This window comes from Podarcis pityusensis (genome assembly GCF_964106645.2).
Source record: "Podarcis pityusensis genome assembly, chromosome: 12".
NCBI classification, from domain to species: Eukaryota; Metazoa; Chordata; class Lepidosauria; order Squamata; family Lacertidae; genus Podarcis; species Podarcis pityusensis.
This window is the reverse complement of record NC_138037.1, coordinates 18,923,377-18,942,633: the sequence shown is the minus strand read 5'-3', so window position 1 is coordinate 18,942,633 and position 19,257 is coordinate 18,923,377. Positions and strand designations below refer to the sequence as shown.

The window sequence follows — 19,257 nt, the reverse complement described above, 5'->3', positions numbered from 1 at the left end:
CCCTGTCTGATATGGTGCAGTGAATAAATAAATAAATAAATAAATAAATAAATAAATAAAAGTGGTAGCACATGAAGCTTCTCCAATTGGAAGTGTATAGATGTGAGAAGGAGCTCCCTAAGTTTTACTGGAACCATAGCTGTCAACCTTCCCTTTATTTGCGGGAAAATCCCTTATTCCAGTGCCGCTTCCCGCTGCTTCCTGCTGCTATCCCGGATTGTTAGATATCCTGTAGACTGTCCCCGGGACAGGTGAGGCTGCTGATCCCTTATTTTCAAATCTGAAAGTTGACAGCTATGACTGGAACCAGTTAGGAATTTAAAGATAAAAAGTCGAACCTTGCAAAGCAAAACACCTGCTTATTAACTGAGATTGAGGGATATTAGTGCTGTCAGTTCCTGACTGAAGCCAAGATGCCATACTCGTAACCAGTTTTCAAGGGCAACCCTACAGATAGTCAGATTGGGAAGTTACCAGGAAAATCTACTAAGCATATCCTATTTTGTAGGGTTGACTTTTTCCCATGTTTGGCCACTGTGTGGCCCCCTCCACCTACAAATGTGGATATTTGTTGTTTATTCTCTGCTTTATTTATCTAGAATATATTTGAGTGCTATATATTTTTTAATTTAAAAAGTAAGGAAGAAAAAAGGAGAGCTGAATATGTACAAGACAATTTATAGAAATATATAGAGTATCATTCCCTTAAGGCATAGTACACGTGTGTGTGTGTGTGTGTGTGTGTGTCTGTGTGTGTAGGTGTATCTGTAAAAACACACTAACAGCCTTGAAGTTCTTTTAAAGGCATCCCATGTGGGTGGCCATCATTGCCTCCACTGTGGGAGCAAGTTACATAACTTAATTATGCACTGCGTGAAGAAGTACTTTCCTTTAATTGTCCTGAATCTGTGATCTACACATTGCAGCCCTAAATTAACCCATTTTTTCTGCATAATTGGGAAGAAAGACCCAGGAAGAATCCAATGGTGGCTAATCCATGGGCCTCCAGTTATTGCTGGAATTCAAGTCCCATTTACTTACTTACTTACTTACTTACACACACACACACACACACAGAGAGAGAGAGAGAGAGAGAGAGAGAGAGAGAGACAGACACGTTTAGCCTCTCCTTTATCAGATACAATATCAGAGGTACAATAAAAGAAAAATGTTAAAAACATTCCTATCAACATAGGAAAAAGGAGAAAATAAAATCATAACCCATTTGCTATGCTGGCTGGGTCTGATGGGAGTTGTAGTCCAATATCTTTTATATGGCCACAGGTAGGTAGGTAGGTTAGTTAGTTATGCTTTTAATTATGTTTATGTATTTTTATTCCTGTATTCATTTTTTGTTTTGTTTTTAATAGCTTTGGAACTTTTGGTAGTGAGAAGTGATGCATAGATAAACTAATGGTTGTTGGGTTTACTGTATTCCTTTTTATGACCATCTTAAGATGTGCTTGCTAACACTGATGCACAATATGTGGAATACCCATGCATATAGGGAAAAGATTGGACTTCCAGAAGTAAATTCTACAGGTTTAGTGCAGTTTACTTTGCCCACTACTCACATGGTGAAAAGCTTGTTGAGACCTTAATGGTGGTGATGGAACAGCCACATTTCTCATTTCCATATCTGTCCCATTCACGCTAAGGTAGACACCGAGGTCTACTTTTAATATCAAAAGAACCACGAGTGAATGAGCCGAATCACACCTTACCTCCCTTCTTCATCTTCTTATCTCCATTCATCTTCCTCCCAGTTTCATCTTTTTCCAACAAGGCAAGCTGGGGAGAAAAGTACCTGGAGGAGGAAGAGGGAGAATGTGAATACTAGGTTAAGTGACAGTTGTTCAGCTCCACTCATTTGTTCAGTCACTCTCACTCACCCTTCAAAAGTAAAAAAAAAAATAAAAAAAAATACTTAGAATATGAAATAGCTTACACAAGATGTTACCCTATATAGATATCTTTTGCCTTAAGATATTCTAAAAGAGACCAGATTTCTAGTAGTGGTTAATAGTAAAAATGTAGAGACATTTCCTTGCAAGAAGCATTGGGATGGGATTATAGAGATGATCCCTGGAGAGCAGAATGAGGAAGCTGGTCCATATTTTCAGTTTTGTCTTCTGACTTCATAGTATTGGCAAGATTATAAATGTCCCACAAAGACTGAGGGAGCAGCAAAATTCACTTAGTGCTACTGCAAATACATACAGTATACAAGACCTAGGGCCTAGTTACACCTACCTTTTGCCCCACTCTTTCCAGCTAGAGACCTGTGCTTTAATGCTCTGTATCAGAGTGGCCCTTTTTTTCTTTCCCCACAAAAACCAACTCTTTAAAGCTGAATCAGAGCAAACGTATATTTGGGTTTTCTGCAGATTGACATTTGGTCTGATTGAGATTTAAAGAGTGGGTTTTCACAGGGTAAGCTCTCGAGTAATAAAACCCCCAAAACCTGGTGCTTGGACAGGGAGCTTTAAATCACCAACCATGCCTGGAAAGAGCAAAGAAAAGTGTGAATAAGCCCCAAAACTAGTCAGATACCCCTTCTTTTTCTTTCCCGGCTCACAACTGATCCTCCCCAATGCAACCATTTCTAAAAACCTTTCATTCCTACTCACATTACACGAGGAGCCTGACTGACTGAAATTGCTTCAGCAGAAAATGTTGTCATAACTGCTAATTCATTCAAAGCTATGTTAATGCTTGTCCTGATATACTGAACTCAGACTTATTTTATGCTTTCAGAAGTGGGAGTAGTAGTAGCAAAGTGTTTCTTCTGTTTTTGTCTCCAGAGGCCTACAGGAAATCTAGGTAGCAGAACCAATGCAAATATCATAAAACACAGTATGTAAGATATGTTTATGTGGTTGCCACCTAGTGACCAAAGGGCAAAAGTGTTTCTTTGAGGAAAAAAGTTGGAACTGCACACCCTCAAGGCTCCCCCCCCCTTTTTCTGGGGAATGGTTCCAAGATGGATGCCAGACTGATAGCGGTACCTCAGAAGCCAAGAAATAAAACCAGTTATTGTTCATTTTTAGTGTATTTCTTCATCTTCATGTATTTAGTGTAGCCTAAATACATTAAAGTACAAATAGTCAAAAGAACCAAAAAGCACTAATACAAAACATCAAATGCAATGACATTTAAAGGAGCAGTAGTCAGGGGGTGGGGTGGGAGAGAAATCAATTTAAAGGCCACCAAAAGAATTGTCTTCAGTTTCTAGCGAGAGGCACTGAAGATGGCGACTGATGGATCTTGATCAGGAGGAAATGCAGGCGTTAAACCTTTCCCTTGACAAATACGAACACCCTGTGCTTACAGGAATGCACATCCCATTCTTTAAATTCTGATAAAATTAAAGATCCTTCCTCACACTTTACACAGAGATACAGGTGCAAACAGGTACCAGGCCTAATACATTTTTATTCACTAAGGCCTTTGGTAACTTAGCTGGCCTCTGTAAAATGGTGCCCACCATTTTCTGGGATAGGGACTTGGATTATTGAACATTTTTGGGATTTTGTATTATTATTATTATTATTATTATTATTATTATGTAGTGGACGGACATAGGAGACGACACAGAGATTTCTCCAAGTACAATGGTACCTCGGGTTACATACACTTCAGGTTACATACGCTTCAGGTTACAGACTCCAGTAACCCAGAAATAGTACCTCGGGTTAAGAACTTTGCTCAGGATGAGAACAGAAATCGTGCTCCAGCAGTGTGGCAGCAGCGGGAGGCCCCATTAGCTAAAGTGGTACCTCAGGTTAAGAACAGTTTCAGGTTAAGAACGGACCTCCGGAACGATTTAAGTTCTTAACCCGAGGTACCACTGTATATCTTTATAAGTAAGCTAGAACTGAGCTGAACAGCAAACAGCTCAGCTGGCCTGCTTTTATAGGCAGCCGGCTGTCAACGTTGTAACAACAACAGCCCAGGGTTTCCCGCCTAAATTAAGGTATGTGGACCTGAGTGAAAACTCTATACACAATACCCCCTGGTGGCCAGGGTGAGAACTTCAATACATAACAATTATTATTTTTAACTTCTCAGCTGTTGTATTTTCTTGTCATTTTGAGGCTTTTTCATTTTGTAAAAAGTGATGATGATGATGATGAAGAAGAAGAAAACAAAACAAAACAGAGCTGCCCCAGTCACATCTAGTTTGTGATTGACAGAGTTGTGTCCTAGAACAGGTATCTTCAATGTTTTTGGACCCAGGACCCACTTTTAACCCAAACATACATTTGGGAACTGTTTCTTAATCTTTTGCCATATATTTGTGTGGTGGTAGTACTCCTGTTGCAACCTACCTTGGATCAGGCCACAACCCAATAGTAGGTCCTGACTTACCAGTCGGTGACCTAAAAGCATATTTTCTGGCCTTTGACATGTGAGATGTATGGTTTCAGGGCCCACCATATTCCCAACGACTGCACTCTGTTTTCAACTCTGTATTTTAAATTGTTGTAACCCACCCTGGGGCCTGCTGATGAAGGGCAGGTCATATTTTTAAAACAGCAACAATAATATTCAATACTTCCTTGGGTTGTTGTCATTACTGATGCTTTCTTTGACGTACTCCCAGTAAGTTTTTGAGAAACACCAGGGTTCTCCAGAATACAGTCAAATGTTACTCTACTAAGAGATTTCAGTGAGATGTCCAATTATAATCTCCCTGTGTTTCTCCATACCAGAAGACTAACTAAGCGATGGGAACCTCAGACTTGTAGAATGTGGCCTCCGAATGAAGGACTTCATAAATCTGCCAACTGAAAGTGCTTAAAAGTTTTTAATAACGATTGAACCATAATCCTAAGGAATAACATGCGATCTGGTATAGATTTTACCATAATTGCATGTATAATTCACAACAGATGACATTCAAGATCAGGTTGCTTCTTGCATATGTGACATATAAAAAAATATTTCATGGGGATTTGAGCGGTTACAGAAGTCAGTTTTCCACTGTCCAGTTCTCACTCATTCCAAACGTGTGATATCAATTATGTATTTATTTGATTAAGATTATTCCACTGTTTAAACAACAACAAAATCTTCATAATTCCATTAAATATGAGTATATGGCATGAAAAGGCATGCAGGTGTTTAGTTTTGCTGCAATGCATGAGTGGAAGATGTCAGCATGTGAACTTGGATTTGCCTTATTGCTCCCTGCCATAGTTCTCAGCCTTTCTTTTAATGAAAAAGAAAGAAAGAAAAGGAAATAGTTTTGGTGTAGGGAGCTGCTGTGTGAGAAACTGAAGAGGCCAGACGTCGAAGTGGGTTTTCTGAGTGTTCACACTTGGCTCCTCTGTATTAATGCCCATTTCCCCCCATATATTACTCTTTCCATTTTGGGAATCATTTGTAAGAATGATCCTCAGCCCCTGACTGGATATATAGGAATGTAGGAAGCTGTCTTTGCAAAACAAATGCTCTATCACTGAGCTATGGCCCTTCCTCAAAATGTAACGTGATAATAAAATGTCACAGCAGTTTGAAGAATAAAAACAATATCCAATAAAAGAGCACAAATCAATTCCAATCACAAGACAATTTCAATAAAACAGCAATGATAGTAAAACAGCAGTAAAGACAGCTCAGTCAATGGAACAAGAACAAGAAGCAATCAGAACAAAAAAGAATGCACGTCCACTCTGCAAAAAACATTAAGAGGGAGGCAGAATGAACCTCTCTTGAAAGGAAGTGCCACAGTATTAAAGGCCACCACAGAGAAGGCTTTGCTCCTTATAGAGACTGCCCTGGTCTCTACATAAAATGGAACCTTGGGCAGGGCCACCTCAAGGGATTTAGGGCTGGGATCTTATATGAGATGAAATGTCCCATGAAAAAACCAAAACCCAAGATATTGAGCGGGTTTAAAGATTGAAACAGCAATTTTGGACCAGTTGCTGGGAAGCATAAAGAGAGACAGAGTGCTTTGTACTCATTTCCTGCTTGTGGACTTCTTGTAGGCACCTGGTTGGTTGCTATGGAAAGACCAGGTGGGCATTCAGTCCTGTCCAGTAGAGCTCTTCTTATGGCCCAGAAGCGCAGCTGCTTCAAAAGAAGCAAGATATGAGAACATAAGAAGATTAGGCCGATTGCTCTTCTAGTCCAGCATCCCCTTCTCACAGTGACCAACCAGATGCCTGTGGGAAATTGACAAACAGGACCAATCATGGCTGGTATACATTGATATGAATATGTCTGTTCATCCAACCTGGTTGCCATCACTGCCTCCTTCTTTGAGAGCCAATTCCATAGTGGAAAATCCATTTGGACTAATCAACACGTGGGTTACTGCCTTCGGCACTAGATAAAGCTTCTCAACCATTTTCAACGGCTGCCCAACACAGAGAGCTTGTGCACTAGCCTGGATGTCACCAAAGCATGAATAAGCCATCCCTGGATATCTAGTTGAAGGATCTGAGTAGAACTGGGGTGAGGGGAGTCCTCTGGCTGAGACACTGAAAGCTGTAGACCAATGCAGACAGTCCTAGGCTAGTTGGACCAGTAATTTGACCCAGTTGAGACAACGTTATATGTTAAGGCAGAACATGTAAATTGAGGCTGTGACTCTGTCCTACCTCTCTTGCATCAAATTATTCCATTTAAGAGGCTGCCTCCTGCTTAAATTCAGGGTGACAGAGATGGTAGCTTGTTCAGTGTGGTGGATTGCTCATATGAAAATGTTTTGTGCTGAGTCAGATCATTGGTCTATCTAGCCCAATACTGCCAACACTGACTGGCAGCAAATTTCCAGTATTTCAGAGCAATTTCAGACAGCAGATATTCGCAGCCCCATCGGGAGACCCTGGGGATTGAACCTGGGACCTTCTGCATGCAAGACAGATGCACTACCACTGAGCTACAGTCTTCCTTGTGGATTCCTCTAGCCCTGGCATCCCACATTCTTGTCTCTTTCCTGCCTTCCCATGGATATTTAATTGTGTGTGAATATTTTAGCAAGGAAGGTAGCATATGCTAAACTAGGTCAAAAGGAAGATTTATGATGCTGTCTTGTGTAGCTTACAGGGTGGGGGAGAGAAACCTTATGCTTCGGGCATCAGTTCAAATTTTTCCTGCCACTGTTCTTGAAGTGTGTTTTCTGCTTTTGTTTTATTCAGCACATTTATGGAATATGTTTATTTATTAATGAAAAAACAAAAACAAATTAAAAGCAAACATCGCTGATATATTCATCTTTCCCCCCTTTCTTTTTAATAAACCCTTACAGAAAGTATGTCTCTTAAGCCTTTTGGGTGTTTGGGTTTATAAATTGGTATTTGAAGAGATTGGCTAGTTAGCAGAACACAGTCACACCTTCTGGGTTCTTATAAATAAATTAATTGAGGCTGAGATATTCCAAACCATTTCAGCTCCGAATGGAATCAGGTTTGCATACCTAACTCCCTTATTAAGCAGCATTTGAAAGTCTCACCCTAAAGCGATGTTCTGCAGAGGTGACGAAAAAGGGATGAGGACCGTGGAAGTGTTCATTCTTTTCATATTCATCTGGGCTTGCTTTCCCCTCTGTTCTGAGAAAAGCAGTGTGTCCTTGCACGGGCTTGCTTAGGGTGATATCAGCAGCACTTTACAATTCCAGGAAGACAGAGGCATGGGAGCTCTAATGAATATGTTAGCATGAAATTTATACTTGCAGCCACCTGCTATCCAGTCAGCTGTGTTAATGCCTGGCACAACCTCAATCCCAGAGAGACTTCCTGTCTCTTCCCCCCCTGCAGAAGTCAAGTCACTTTCTCTAATGCATTTTGAGCCACCTGTAGACCTGTCCAACTGTGTAAATTGCATTGCAATAAACCTTCTAAGCCAGCCTGAAAAGAAGTCGCTTTCAAATATATTTTCCCACCTTCACAGAGATTAAAAAGACAGGGTCTTTTTTATTTTGTCCCAAATTGTAAACAAGGGTGATTCAGTCGTCCAGTTTGTTGTTTAGTACCTTACAAAGGTTATACTAGACTGAATTAAAATAAACCACAGGCAGATCCTAAATTTGTTCATTAGTACATAGTTAAGGTCAGTGTGGAGCAATTTTGACCTTGTTCACGCAAAACTCCCCAGTGAATTACCCCATAGGTGGTTTTAGGGCAGTGTGACTGGTTCCACTGCACTGGGTGCTGACCCTAGGGGGCGCCACAGGGCATTGCAACTAGGACATAGTGAATTGAGCAGAATAGAAGGTGGTGTGTGTGTGCACAGGGTGCTTCTGAAATTTGAAAAACCAAAGTCCCCCTCTTGCAATCCTGAAATAAGTCCTAGTAAATTCAGTGGTGCTTATTCTCAGGTAATTTAATGAATACCAGCCATGGTGGAGCCCAATTGGATCAGGACTGCAGTGTTCCTGGGAGATGGGGTCTGACTCTTTCCTCTGCACAATTTCCCACTGAACGTTACTCCATGCTCCCATTTGCCTTTGAAACAGCAAAGTGTGTGCCATGGTCCCAGTCCCAGGTTTCCCCTTCCACAACTTCTTTTACACATACACACACATGTTAGGGGATAAGCAGGTTGTGACTACTAATATTTATTAACTGAATTACTTCGGTTTGATAGATGCACAGTTAAACTATGAAATGAATGAAGGTATAGTTTAACAGATTTGAAGATGAGTATGATATTACGCTACATTAATCTATATATAAAGCACTTGCAAGTCTCACAATCAGAATTCACTCCAAAAGATGTAGAACATCTAGCTGAGTTAAAAATTAATAACCAGATAAAATAAATAAAAGACTATATTTAACTACAGACCGGCTATTAGCATGAGATTAGTAAACCAAATGAGATAAAATTTATAATTTAATCTATTATTGAAATATAGCAAAGCAGTCTGAATGACTCGAGCAACTCTTCTCTCTAAAGTTCACTGCCTTTTTTCCTCTCCTCTTTCAGCGCAAATTCAGTAAGTTGCAGAATGATGAATGGAAGCATCCCACGGAGAAATATTTAAATTGTCACATTAGAAAAGTCATAAAGTAAGTAGTAAAATGCAGATGAAAAACAGCCAAGTAAAAGGGAGTAAATTGAAAATGGCTTGCTTGATGGTGCAATTGAAAGACATTGCCAAATCACTGTTTATTTTTAACATGTTTTGTTCAGCAATTGGAACCACCTTTGGTTACAAACAAGAACGTTTTCAGTGATTTAATATTCTAGTCCCATTTAGTATGAATACCTCTCCACTTTGAACAAGAGTTATTAGTACTTTTGCATCTGGTTAAGTCTTTAGTCGTTCGGCTTTCTATTGCATACAGTATATTTTGTTTTGCTCATCTATGGTTATCCAGTCCACAACTTCAGGATAGAATAGGCTGCACATTAAGTTAAATTTTAAGAAACAGGGGGGGATGGGGATGGGGATGGACCCTCTTATTTCTCCCCCCCCCCCAGCTTGTGTTTCAGCATATTTAACTACTTATTAACTATCCTTAGGCAATAACCATGCCCCCTGAGGAGTTTCTCATACGCAAGTTCTTTAGAAATGAAGGGGTGATGTTTAAAAGCACAGCTGTTCTCTCTGGTTTATTACAACAGAGCCCAGGCAGAAATTCCAGCTCCATTGCATCTGGTACCTGTCAAGCAGGTATTGTGGCATGTGGAAACAGGAGCTGAAAAGAGGCTGGCACTGGCAGGGGGGCAAGTATGCGTTGTGCAACCCACACATTGCTTTGGAATTTGCTTTGTTCTAGCAGATCCTCCAAGTGTCCCTATTTTCCAGTGACACCCCTGATTTAGAGAAGTCATCCTGGTTTCTGATTTGATCCCAGAATGTCCCACTTTTCCTTAGGATGTCCCTATTTTAATTGGGGAAATGTTGGAGGGTATGGAGTTATCCAACCCCTGAGCCATCTGAAGGCAATCCTGTATAGGGAAGTTTTTAAAATGTTTACTGTTTTATTATGTTTTTATATATGTTGGAAAATGCCCAGAGTGGCTGGGGCAACCCAGTAAAATGTGTGGGGTATAAATGGTAAAATTATCATTATGGAATGTGATGTCCCTATTTTCATCAAAGAAATGTCAGAAGGTATGTTCTAGTCCAGGGGTCAGCAAACTTTTTCAGCAGGGGGCCGGTCCACTGTCCCTCAGACCTTTTTTGGGGGGGGCTGGACCATATTTTGAAAAACAAAACTAAACTAATTCCTATGCCCCACAGAGATGCATTTTAAATAAAAGGATACATTCTACTCAGGTAAAAACACGCTGACTCCTGGACCGTCCGCGGGCTGGATCATAGCTGTCAACCGTCCCTTATTTGGCGGGAAAGTCCCTTATCCCAGCGCTGTGTCCCGTTGCTGTCCCTTATTGATGATGTCCCTTAAATTTCCTGGGTTTCAAAGGAAGCAGCTCCTCTTCCTCCCTCCCTGCCGGCCAGGGAGGAGGGAGGCTCCAACTGTGTTGCTTGGCTGCGTTGCTCACCCAATAAGGAGTCTAAGAACGACTGGGGGGGGGGGGAGTTTGCATGCCTTGTGCCAATCAAATCTGCCGTGTTGCCTGGGTACTCGCCTTTGCTCAGTGCTTCCCAGCAGAGAGGTGATGGTGGTTTCCCTTGCCGGGTTGCTGTGCTGTGGGAACCACCGCTTGAGGCTTCGTTTGGCTGCTGGCTGGGCTTTCTGCCTTTGGCTCAGAGGGGCTCAGAAGTTGAACATACCTGTGTTCGGAAAATCCCTTATTATGGCTGCTGATCCCTTATTTTTGAGGCTGCTGGTCCCTTATTTTCAAATCTGTAAGTTGACAGCTATGGGCTGGATTTAGAAGGCAATTGGGCTGCATCCGGCCCCCGGGCCTTAATTTGCCTACCCATGTTCTAGTCCTTTCCCCATGATAAGCAGGGCCAGCCCAATACATTTTGGCACCTGAGGTGGATCTCCAAATAGCAACCTTCCTCACCTTGCCTCATGGGTGGGCCGGCCCTGCAGATAAGGCTCATATGATGGACGGTCAGTTAAAGGGACTTAGGAGGTCACAATTCATTCTGAGAGGGAAGTGGACAGGGGAGAAGGATAAGTCAAGTAAGGGACTGCCTTGGCCCTCAGAATGTGCTGTTTTTCAATAGCTACCATAGAATTTAGGGGACATGTGTGTGTATGTGAAGGTGAGCCACCTATATCTTTCATTGCTTGTGACCTGCACACGATGGAAAATCATGGACACGGATATGTCACTGGGGCAAGCTGGAGTACATGCTGCAAGCACATTTAGGGCTAAGCTTGCTTCATGTTTTGTACCAGCGGCATTGAATTGGACAAACAGACAAGAGTTTTGGAGACAGTGTCATTTGAAGCACATACTATGCATCATATAGATAGAACCCATTGCAGCGGTGCAGTTTTCTCAGCTGTTATATTGGTTGAAGAGAGGCATACACTTATAGGGAACTTGTGGCCCTCCAGGCTGGCTTTCAAGGTTCAACAGCTAATACAATAATTCCCTGACTATCTTAGCTGCTGCCCTTCCTGTGACCTTTGTGTGACCCACTTACGCTCTGCCGCAAAGCCTTTGGTTTCTTTAGCCAATTGGTAGCCAGAAGCAGGAAACGGGTCACTGTATGAGTTAGGCCTTCCTGTAGAGATGCCTTTGATGCTCCTGCGTGGGTTTGCTGATTGTTCCCTGATGACAAAACATGAAAAGGTGATGGCGTGCAAGTCGTAGTCAAAATACAACTGACAGTAAAGGATGGCCTCCTAGGCAGGAGAGTCGGGAAGGAAGGAAGGCAAACAAATCTAAAATTAGTATCAAAGAGAGTGTGGTGTTTCTGCACCTTCCCGTGCTTATGCTCAAAGTAGCTTAGATTTATATAGCCAACTGAGGCTCTCTCTCTAACTATGAAGCCCTGCAGATGTAAGCTTTGGGAGAGCATAAAAATGTCACACAAACATCCGTTTGTGAAATGATACATGTGAAACCTTAATAATTTAAATGTTCTGGCGAGCAAGGAAGATGTGAGTTAAGGGAATATATTCCAGGCCAAAACAAAAATTAGGATGATTGTGTTTTGCTGGAGGGAAAACTGCATTATAATATTTTTTTTTTAAAAAAGAAGCTGAATGGAAAAGAAGGATGTGCTCTTTCACTTTTAACAGTTGGGTAAAAGAAGGAGTTTAAGCAGGTGTCATGGAAGCTGCACCTGCTGAAATTCTTCTCTCCTATGCAACAATAAAAGACACAATAGGTTCTTGATGTTTTCCATCTGGCGACCTCACCTCACTTGCATAGCATACTGTTTTAACATGAAATATTGCTACCTTATTTTTCCATATGGATGTATAGGAAGGACTGGGGGTGGTATGAGGATTTTCTGACAAGAGCAGCTGGATTGATAAGGGTTGGGCAAATGCCAGAGATGAGGGACCTTAGAATCATGGCCAAAAATGGAGGAAAATATGGTGGTATTACCAGCAAGACCCCCTGACATTCAAGCAACTGTAATCCTGTTAGTGGCCCATATATTTCAAAGCTGTGTTGAAACTGGCACGTTAAGGTTAACTTGAAAGTAGCAGGGAGCTGTTGAGTAAAAGAAGCTAATCTTGATTCTTGAAATTCAGTTCTCATATCTGAGTCTTTCATTTGACCTTCCTTTAAAGAAATAAAAATAAAAATGCGTCAGCCCAGGAGAGAAGTTGCTTTTTAAGAAGCCTAAGAAATAATGGCCACAACTGATGATTGGATGAACACAATGAGAATGAAGATAAAGAACTGGAAGTCTGATCTTTTCTTTTGCCCTCATAAAGAAGCTCGGAACACCACAGTGGTGCCTGAACTCATAAATAAAGCACAAAAGAGACTTGAACCTTGGTCTTCAACAGCGCAAGGTAAAATGTCATTGCATGAGATATTTTTACATGATTGGTTATTGCAAATGTCTAACCAGCTTTCCCCCCCTCTTTAAAGGTTTCACTCTTGGACACTGTAGGGAATTTGGATTTTCCTTATGCAGAGTTTCTCCAGCTGCACCTTGAGTGACTCATATATCACTTTTTCAGAAAAAGGAGATTATAATCCCGATAAATAGTTTTTGTCACATTCAAGTGCAAGAGGGCTTCCTTTGTAAAGGATTCTTTCAAATATGTTTGCTCAAATCTGAGACCTAAGAAGCACAATAAAATATATTTAACTGTAGTAATTCTAATGCCTGACAAGCATTAGAATGTGTTTGTATAACTGTATAAATAAGTGTTGTATAAAGACTAAACAGTATTTTCCAATCAGGCATAAATTACTTTTAATTACAAAGTTGTTTACATGCCTTGTTCACTCTTACAACACTAGGGTGTGTGTGTGTGTGTGTGTGAGAGAGAGAGAGAGAGAGAGAGAGAGAGAGAGAGAGAGAGAGAGATGAGATGAGATCAATTTTTGCATTTTGTAGGTCAGAAACAGCCCGTGAGTCCTGACTGAAGTGGGATGTGAATTCTGCTTAGTGCGCTGTAGTTATAGTTGTTTCAAAGTGCTGCCGTGTGCTTTTGGGGGGGAAGGAGCATAATCACTGAATCGGAGAAATTGCAATTTAAAGATTAAATCAGGCAAAGAATTACACCTGAATAGAACAAATTCAACAGTAAACGTTTAGTAGGTATGGCTTTTAATTTAACAGATGTATTTGGAGGCTGCAGGTGGGCGGGCGATTCATCTCTTTGAATTCTACCGCCATGTAAAAACTCAAGCAATCACTCTGCATGTAGTAAGTAGTACACCAGGGAGAAGGTTTTAGCATAGTTTCCCTTGCTCCAATGTTTACCCCATGCAGTCTACCCTATGAAGGGAGCTTTAGTTTTAAGATGAAGAGCATTCAAAAGGACAACTTTGTGTTCCTGCAATCTGACATGGCACATTTCACAATGGGATCACTTCAGTCTACTGCTTCACTGGTGGACTTCTTCACATCCATCAGTCACCCACCATGGAAGAAACCAAGTGATGCTGTGCCTTAGGAGAAGTCAACCCTAGGAGAGTTTGTCAAGGTTCCTCAAAGGCCTGCAAGCATCAGGGATGCTCAATCAATGAGCCCAAAGCTTAGGGGTGGGGAATAAAAATAAATTCTTAGAACAGTGATGTGGAGTCATTGACCTTCCAGGTGACCCAATGGGGCTGATGCAAGTGGAGTCCAACATCTGGAGATCCACAGGTTTCCCAGCCCTGGAGATGCAACTCAAATGGTGGATTCTTTGCAGATCTCAGAAGAAACAAACAGAGGTTTGGAATACGTGTTGCACACAGATTTCTTACATCCATATTTTGGTTTAATGCGGCTTGTGAGCCCCTTGTGCCTCCTTTAATTTCCTCTTGTTCCTGCAGCATAGTCTGCCAACTACTACTTTCCCACAAGTCCGCTTACCTTTCCCGGTGGGCGGTGTTGTGGTCGGGCATCCGGGACCTCTTAGCGATCCTGCTGGGAGGCGGTGGAATGCCGCCCTCATTGCACTGATTCCCGGCCCTGCCACGTGCCCGGCTGTTGAATTGTCACAGCCGGGGGCATGGTCGTGGGCTGTTTAAACCATGGCACGGCTGGGGGGCTTCCTCCATTCGTCTTCTCACCAGATCTCCCAGCCCACCCGCCCCCTTTTCATGCGTTGCTATAACAGCGACTTTGCTATGGACAAATGCCAGCCGCCATATTGGTGGGGCTGGGTAGGAATTTTTCCACTTGGCAGATTGGCACCAGCCATTTGGTTTTCGCCTACCTTGTAGCAATCAGCACAACTTTGTAATGTTAGGCATTGGGTAAGCCTTTGTTTATGGTTGTAGTCTTTGCCTGCTCCTCCTCGATAAGGGTATCCTGTTAAAGGGATCCGGGGGTGTCGATCCTGTCCAAAGCCTGGATGTAGGCTAGGGTCATGCCACAACCCCAACGGGGACCCCACATGGTACCCTGATTTTACATATGTCATAGGGCTCCCCCTACTGGTGGTTTACCATTAGTGAGACTCCCTGCAGATGGGCAGGAGTCGGGATATAGCCTGGTTTCACCCAATGCCTAAGCCAAACCACTCACATTTGTAACCAATCAAGTTGTGGCCTAATTTATCGCATAAACCTAAATATTCCTATGAAAGAGCCCTACAAAAGAGGCTCCTGTAATTGTTTTATTGATTTAATATGCTGTCAACCGCTTTGAGATTTTTATTAAAAATATAAAGTGGTATAGATAGTTTAAAAATATTTTTTGTGTGTGTCTGTGTTTATTATCTAAAGCTGGGGTGCCCAAACTTTTTTCAAAGAGGGCAAGATTTGATGAACATGCATGAGGGCTGACCAAAGTTGTTGACCTTTTTTTAGTTTTTTAGGATTGAAGTTGAGCTTCATTTTATTATTCAAAACATAGGGAACTTCTGGGGAATTGAAGGAGGATTCACAATCCACATTAAGATGGGGTATTGACAGGCTCTTAGGGTTATGGCTAATGCTAGTTCTACTCAGAGTGAAAGGGTAAAGGTTGCGCACTCATCTTGCTTTAGTGGCCAAGGGAGCCGGCGTTTGTTCGCAGACAGCTTCCAGGTCATGTGGCCAGCATGACTAAGCCGCTTCTGGTGAACCAGAGCAGCGCACGGAAACGCCGTTTACCTTCCCGCCAGAGCAGTACCTATTTATCTACTTTCACTTTAACATGCTTTTGAACTGCTAGGTGGGCAGGAGCTGGGACCGAACAACGGGAGCTCACCCTGTCGTGGGGATTCGAACTGCTGACCTCCTGATCGGCAAGCCCTAGGCTCTGTGGTTTAGACCACAGTGCCACGCGCATCCCATTTTACTCAGAGAAGACCCATTTAAATTAATGGGCATGACTAACTCAGGGTCATTGATTTCTAGAGGTTTAGGACTTAGTTGCATATATGCCTTAAAATCTGAAGACTAGGTTTGATGTAAACTGTTCTTCAGCAGCGCTCTGATCCAGTTGCTTGCATTTATGTGCATATTTTTCAGATCTGTGGCATGGCATGGGGTTATTAATTTATTTTTTATTTTTTTTGCAGGCGAATCAATGGCTTAAAGAGTCTTAAAAGCCCTTTCAGCATCTAACATCAGGAACAGAGCTGTATACTTTCAAATGACAACAGTGCTTGATTGCCTTTTTTCTCCTGGGAAAAAAGGGGGCAATTGTGTTCTTCTTGTTAACACAACTGCTTACAGCTTTCTTTTGGGCTGTCTGGCTGACGACAAAAAGAGACGGATTGTGCTGCCAGGTCTGATGCTTTTGTGCTGTTAAATAGATTTGTGAAGCTTTTTTCTAGTATCAGGGGAGGTCAGGAAATTAAAATTAGCAGGGTTAAACTAGAAAATAGCTTCTTGGAGAAATGTAGAAGAGGAGAGGATGGCATAAGATCAGGAAATTCCAGATAAGAGCTCATTTTTATCTGTGGTGGCAAAAGAGAAGTACTGCAACTTCTTAGAGACTCACAGGCTGGATTTGGGAGTTCACACAATTATAATTGCTTGAAGAATCCCTGATTGTGTTGCATCTTCATCATCTGGCCTCAACACCTTTCATGCGTTGGAAGAGGAGGAGGATGTGAAGCTGGGAACCTGCTGTATATGTGCAGCCTTCCTGCATGATTTAGACCTCTGTGTGACGTTAGAACCCTGTGTGGTCAGGGTTCAAAATCAAACAGTGTGCCTTCATGAATGGAGTTGGCGTCCCTCTTTAGAAGAACTTCCGCCCCAGTGAGTGGATGAGTTGATGAGGTTGCTGACTCCACACTCCCATGATTCTAGTTGTATATGAATGCCTGAACAGAGCAGCTTGATGAATGCACGTTTGTTGCTCATTGATTGTGACACCCAATAGTTACTCTTCAAATGTGAGTTAACCCTCACAGAGTAATCACCATAGACTGAACACGATGACAAAGACCTTTCTGTTTCACCCGGCATCTTAAGGAAGTTGTACTACGCCTATTTATGGAACTTAGATTTTTTGTTTTGAACACCATATCAATTTATGGTTTTATTGGTCTGGCCTATGGGCAAAATTTGATCTGTTTCAATTTGGACTGCAAAGCCATTTTCTCCATGTGACATGCTCCTGTGCCACACCTGTTGTCATATGGAAAACTCAGTCATGCAGCTGATCCCTGCAGAAAGTCTGAGAAGGAAGGAAGGAAGGAAGGAAGGAAGGAAGGAAGGAGCAAGCAAGCATTGATTAATCCCACCTCAGGCTCAGATTATTATTACATTTTAAAATCTTGCTTCTCTTCTAAGATGTGCAAGGTGATGTGCATAGCTTCAGAATAGCTCTGTGAGATAAATTGGACTAGCAGACGGCAAATTGGTTTCAAGGGCATCTAATGCGCTTCATGGTTGAGGGGGGATTTGAACCTGGTTTGGTTTAGCTGCTACGCCACACTAGCCCAGAGAGAGACATTTCATTCATGGCAGGAGCTTTTGTAGGCAAAAATATGCTTTGTCATGTACGCGAGGTGACGGGTTTATGCACACACACACACACATTTGGATCATGACACACAGGAAGAGAGGCAAACTTAACATGCTGAAACATAAAGATAACAGCAAAGTCTACAATCTGAGGCGGGTGTGCTAAGCAGGATTGCAGTGCACAACAAAAAAAGTCGGATGGTGCTCTCTATCTCATTCCTAAAATCACCAGCAACCCTCAAGTTCCATCTGTATTACCTGAAGGCAGTTAGATAACTACGACAGAAGAACACTGCCCGTTTGACAACAGATAATGCGAACACTGACGATTATGCATTACTGTTATTGATCGGCTGCTGAAAGGCAGGGGCTGCGCCTTGGGTTTGGATAATCAGCTCCGCAGCGGCTTTTATCTCTGAAGACGCCATAAGGTCTGTCGATCCTCGGAGCTTGGGTTCCTAACAGCTGTCTGGTGGCTTGAAGCAACAGGAATTGACAAGGCAGGAGGCGATGGGCTCGTTCTTGCAACCAAGGTTCCCAGTTATTTCAGAGTTGTTATTCCCAGGGTTCTTATCTGGAGATAACCCGTAGGCATCCACTGAAAGTATTCCAGGATGTTTCCGTCACACTGCTGGCTATCGCGGCTCCTATACTGGGCACTTGGAATGGATGCAGATGGGCTATTTCATCACACATTGAATTTTTCATTTATTTCTGGAATGTGAGCTGCCTTCCTAATGCAAGTTGCTCAAATCTGTTTTCAGCAATACCCTCCATGAATAGCAACGTTTTTCTTACGACTTAGCACCCAGGTTACGGAGCCTGTGTACCTCCAGATGGTGCTGGACTCCACCTCTGATTATTCATGACCACTGGGCCATGGTTGCTGAGGCTTATGGGAATTGGAATCCAACAACTTCTGCACTTGATATGTGTTGAAATTCTTGACTGTGCTGGACAGCATTAACTTTGTAAGTGGTTAACTGACTCCATCTTCTTTCTTTTTCTTTTTTTTACAGAACGGATCCACTAATGATCAGAGATTGGAGAGAAATTCAATTCAGTTTGCATTTAACAATGAGTTTAGCTAATTTACATTTCATGAAACACAGCTGTCCTTTGACATTCGCACTTTTCTGAATTTTGCAATGCAGTTCTCCAAGTATTCTGTGCAGAAATGCCTATAACAGAGTAAAGTGTGCCTGTAGATGCATATATTAGGGAGAAGAACATACAAAAATACAGTGTGTTAGGAGAAATTGCTTTAAGAAATGTGTGCATTAGCAGAATGTGTATATATCAGGATAAATTTGCACTGAATTGCTGATGACTTTTCACGAGGACTTTTTTTTTAAATGGAGAGTGGAAAAGTGAGAAACTGAAAGAAACAAAAATGGACATTTTCAACTATCTCTAAATATGAGAGAGAATATTTATGGTAATGTTTACACAACTTCATATCCCAGGATGAAAAAGAGACAAACTGGAAGACTTTGTTGTTCCTGTGGTTTGCTGATATTCTTTTGAATGCACTTTTGAACTTCTGATTGACTTCTCACTCTGTAAGTAAATAAGGGGTCAGGATGAGTCCCATCCAGGAGTTATCCCAACAGAGCCAATGGTATTAAGCTACTCCACTTAAGACTTCCAGTTGGTGGTAGTGTTTCTTCTGACTCATAGTATAGTGAAACTGCTTTTTAGCTGCGTTCCACTTGCTATTGAATGACTATCCTATTTCCATAATGGCAGTTATCAGGGCATAGTAGCAAATAGGAACAAAACAATATTGATGCTTGGATTGTACTTTTCAAGGAACAGAAATTTTGTAGCAAATGCTCACAT

At 41.9% G+C, this 19,257-nt stretch overlaps 1 long non-coding RNA gene across 1 annotated transcript; it reads left to right on the top strand.

Annotated features, from left to right (window-relative positions):
* Positions 1-3,010: 3,010 nt before the first annotated feature.
* Positions 3,011-18,784, top strand: LOC308459201. The gene is made up of 6 exons (XR_013977893.1): positions 3,011-3,404; positions 8,941-9,023; positions 12,633-12,860; positions 14,120-14,238; positions 16,017-16,226; positions 18,435-18,784. It is a non-coding gene; the product is annotated as an uncharacterized lncRNA (long non-coding RNA).
* Positions 18,785-19,257: the final 473 nt, after the last annotated feature.